This window comes from Phaseolus vulgaris, chromosome 7, assembly GCF_051622355.1.
Source record: "Phaseolus vulgaris cultivar YP4 chromosome 7, ASM5162235v1, whole genome shotgun sequence".
NCBI classification, from domain to species: Eukaryota; Viridiplantae; Streptophyta; class Magnoliopsida; order Fabales; family Fabaceae; genus Phaseolus; species Phaseolus vulgaris.
This window is the reverse complement of record NC_143504.1, coordinates 13,584,622-13,589,561: the sequence shown is the minus strand read 5'-3', so window position 1 is coordinate 13,589,561 and position 4,940 is coordinate 13,584,622. Positions and strand designations below refer to the sequence as shown.

The 4,940-nt window shown below is 29.5% G+C and overlaps 2 non-coding genes across 2 annotated transcripts; one reads left to right on the top strand and one right to left on the bottom strand.

Annotated features, from left to right (window-relative positions):
- Window positions 1-3,029: 3,029 nt before the first annotated feature.
- TRNAV-AAC (transfer RNA valine (anticodon AAC)) lies at window positions 3,030-3,103 on the bottom strand. The gene has a single exon. It is a non-coding gene; the product is annotated as a tRNA-Val (tRNA).
- A 103-nt stretch (window positions 3,104-3,206) lies between these two features.
- Window positions 3,207-3,280, top strand: TRNAV-AAC (transfer RNA valine (anticodon AAC)). Its single transcript has one exon. It is a non-coding gene; the product is annotated as a tRNA-Val (tRNA).
- The last annotated feature ends 1,660 nt before the right edge of the window (window positions 3,281-4,940 follow it).

The window sequence follows — 4,940 nt, the reverse complement described above, 5'->3', positions numbered from 1 at the left end:
AAATTAGCATCCTGAGACCTGCATCTGTCATACTACTCACTGTGTATCCACACAATCATGCGCATAATCATCTCATTATCTCATATGACAGGGTAAATCCATTTGATTTGATCAGTTCTTTCAAAATCCAGACTCAGTCAAATGAACCTCCTTGGACTCTCACCAACTGAATAACTTCATCCATATAATTCCATTATACCAGTAGAGTTAGGATTGTATCATTCACAGGACACTCACAAATCAATACACCCTAATAACAATCTACACGATATTTTCTTTCCTGAAAATACTATGTCTTAATCACACTTTCACCCTATTACATATATCTTTTAATATCAAACAACCAATTCTCATCAAACATCACATTTAAGTAATTCAACAACTATACCATAATTTTAATTACAATAATGATACATACTTATTATACTTGTGATCCATGTCATGTAACATACAAGAGAAAAAAAAAAAGACCAGCCATAAACTGCAGATTAAGTCATGGTTCATGAGAAAAGGTGGTCAAATAACAATCTACAATGCATTGAAAAACAGGTGAACAAATTACAAAACCACAAGTCCCCTTAAATTGCATTTACAACTAAAGGAATGACTTCTGAATAAGATGGAAAGATGCAAGCTTGATCGATGCTGAACTAAGTTAAACTTTTCAATATATATGAACGTATTCTAATAATACAATTCAAATCATCCCTATATTATGAAATAAATACACAAACAAAAATTTAAAGTGCTACAATGTGATCAAATGACCATAAAATCCACTAAGCTGCCACAAGGTCCACTACCCACCAAATAAAACAAGATTCTTCCTCAAATTTACATGTAAAGAAAATTCACAACTCTAAGCAAAATTCTTATGCAGTTTTCTTGGGCACAAGATCTACATGTAAATAGTGTCATGAATGCAAAGGTTCATAAGGGAAGCAAAATGTAAACATATTCTCACATGAATTACATAAAGTGGTTCAACTTCAACCATTTCAGTCAATATATTACTTTACTCTTAAAAGAGATAATCCTGCAAGCAAAAAATTGGAGTTGAGACCACGTCACCCCCACATCCAAATCTTCTAACCTAGGGTTCTATTGAAAATAATAAGACTAGTTTCCCTTACCTGAACTTTAGTAAATGTTCACTAAGAGCTCCAAATCTACCAAAAGCTTAAAGGTAATTAACCTGAACCACAGAGTCCTAATAAAAAATTTAACTACATAACTAGGACCCTGAGTTAAGAAAGATTAACCCTGAAGCTAAAAGAGTCATATGCAAAACATATACAAAAACAACCCTAACAAGATCAAAATTTGTCTCAAGGAGAAGATAAAAAATGAACTTACTCTATCAGATATTCTGATTGGGCAGTCTTGTAGTCTTCGCTGCCAGGAGTCTATTAGCGGACTTCAATCGTCAAACTGATGAGCGAGGAGGTCAAAATCTTAGAGAGAAGAGAGAGGAAAGGAAAAATAAATTTTTTAGAGAAATGGTGGTTCTTTTAAAATGAGATCCAAATAACTGAATTTTCTATTTATATGTTTTTTTTAATAAAATATGCAGGTGTCATTTAAAATATACCACTTCTACTCTAATGTTATTTTCTAGATCCTTACAATTAATAGTTAAAAATTTTGTACTTAATTAGATATCAATTTATAACTAATTTATAATTTTTTTATTAATAATAAAAACTACTTTACATACCAATAATTTTTTAGTCTATAAAATAATATCTAATTTATTTAATATAGTAACTAATTATATTTTGTATTTAAAATTAGTTTCTATTTAATAATTTTCTTGTAGTGTATCTAGATGTTTATTAATGTCATGTTGAACTTAATAGTGATATTCTCCTATTTGGGTCCAACACCTAACAGACCCAACTTCACTCTATAAATAGGTTGACTATATCCAAATTAACATACGCATTTAATAACATTTATTAACTACAATCAGTTAATACTAAATACTAACTTTAGTTTTAGTATAAGAAGATTTTTCATAGTTACTCGCAATTTGACTACCATATGATCTATTCATAATGGAGACTAATTAGTGACAAAATCTTGATACATACAAGAACAATACTCTCACTTATTTTATTTTCTAATTATATTAATTTAAATAGAAAAAAACATGTCAGAAAAGATATTAACATGATATTTAAATGATTAGATGAACACAATTTAAGACAGTTACCAAAAGGAGTAACTTGCTACTTGAGAAAAAAGTTATAAAGACTTAAATGTCATTAACATTCTCTTAAAAACCAATAAAATGTTCATATTTTAAAGATATAGATGGTCACTTCATTTTTAATCTTATTTTTTATTTTTAGAGAAAAAAAACTTCTGAAAATAGTGAGATAATAATATCCTTGCAAGTTTTAATGATCTTAATTAATATTTAAAACTTACCATATATATATATAATAGCATTAAATAAGATTATATTAACTACAATTTATTTATATTTAAGTTCATCAAACATAAACTTTTTTTTCCTTACATTTGAGTTTAGAAAAGTATTATTTTAAATTAATGGCGCTCTTACACGAGTATTTGTAAATAATAATTCTTATATGTGTAAATAGTATATACACATAATATTTTTAATTATATTATCATCTAATCAGAAACCTTTGATAAGTATATAAATTTTTACATGAATTACTGTACGAATTATACCAACTAATTTTTGTTTAGTTCATAAATATTACACCATAGAAATTATTAAATTACAGGAAAGAAATTGTAAAAAAGTGTTTTAAAATTGATTATATGTGCATAAGAGTTTCCTTGTCGTAATGATTTGGTAGATCTCATTAACCTTTGGGCTCGATCCATCCCATGGCTTAGTTTTATTTACTTCTAAGAGCTATTTTATAATCCTCAAGTTATTTTATTATTAAGTGACTATGAGAATTCTAAACTTTACAACAGTATAATTTTTATTTAAAATAAAAATAAAAACTTTTCAAAAAGAAATGGCATAAAAACTTTTCAAAAAGAAATGGCGTCGCCCGGACTCGAACCGGAGACCTTCAGTGTGTTAGACTGACGTGATAACCAACTACACCACGACACCAATTGATAGATGCCTTTATATAACTATTTTTAATAAAATATCATAGTTTTTAAAAATATTAGTTTTAATAATTATACAAAATTGATGAAATAACACATAAATTGGTGTCGTGGTGTAGTTGGTTATCACGTCAGTCTAACACACTGAAGGTCTCCGGTTCGAGTCCAGGCGACGCCATTTCTTTTGAAAAGTTTTTATTTTTATTTTAAATAAAAATGATATTTGTTGAAAAGTTATAAAATAACTTCTTATGAGGATTATAAAATAGCTTTTAGAAGTAAATTAAAACTAAGCCATGGGTATTAACACATCAAGCCCAAAGGTTGTGACATCTACCAAATCATTACGACAAGGAAACTCTGATGCACATATAATCAATTTTGTGATATTAGTAAAATTTAATGTAATTAACTTATTTTCTTAATCTATGAGTTAGTTTTATTTTATAAGTGAAAACAGTAGTAACTCCTTGTTAGAATAGAAGATTTTAATACTATTTATTGAATGGTTTTGTGTAATCAGTAAACTCAATCACCTTATTCATCACTTTAAATCTTGATGATAATAAAATAAACTAAAAATTTAATAGTCTAAGGAATGACTTGTTTAAGTAAAATAGATATGGCGATCGTTAACTAGTTTTGTTCATATTATTTATATAATTCTTGAACTGCCGAATATATAAGATCTGAACCAAAGTTTATCAATGTCATATCCTATGCACTGTTGAATGAAAAGGTCCAATACAATTACTAAAATCAATGTTAAAATACTCAGAATCTTCCGTGTGAATTTAATAGATACGACTCAAATGATATATGATATTTCTATGAAGTTCAACTCATAAAAAGAATAGCACGTAAAACTTTGATTATACTTATCTTCTCATGTATTTGTAACATAAAACAATTGACTAAGTGTTACTTCGCCACTATAACAACTTCTGTTACTTAGTCACTATATCAGCTTCTATTCTGCATGGCACTGTATCAGTATTATTGGCTTTTTTTTAATAGAGAAATATACTCAATTTATCTCTCCTTCCACTTTCTCTCTTAATATTCTTTTCTTCTCTCTTCACTTTTTACTCACTCTTTTATTGATGTTTAGAATTAGTCGTTACACAAGCACAAAGTCCAAAAAACAATCCAATTGGATTAAAAATTTTATAATGGGTTAAACTCATGCTTTTTTGTTTTGCCATTTTATTATTATGTTTTTCTTGTTCAGTTTCAATGTTAGTTTCTTTAAAAGTATTGTAAGGCCTATGACCCTCTTAAGTCCTTAAAAGGGACTAAGTAGTATAAATGAAGCAAAGAAGTTTTTTGTGGTAACCCTAGTTTAGTATAGCAGTAGCAAAAGTCTAACAATTTGGTGCTTTCATTCTTATACCTATGCCTCCCAAACCACCATCTAAGGACATGGAAAAGGTCATCCACAACATCCAAGCTCAACTCACAATGATTCAAAGCCAATTAGAGGACACCTCTAGTAAACAATCTACCCTAAAGGCAAAGAATGACAACGTCCACTCCCACTTCACGTCACTACTGGATCAAGTCACCCTCCTCACCCATCCTGAAAATCAAAACCCTCCCCAACACCACCAAACCAGCCCTCAATCCTCTCATTCTCACTCCCACCAGCAACAACCCCCTTCTCTACGACCACCAGCACTCAACCTACCATTCTTTGACAGTAGCAATCCTCTGGACTTGCTCTTTCAGGCATATCAATATTTTTCATTCTATCAAATTCCGCTGGACCAGTGTTTGCACATGGTGGGATTTCACATGAAGGGAGATGCTCTCTCCTGGTTTAAATGGTTGCACAACAA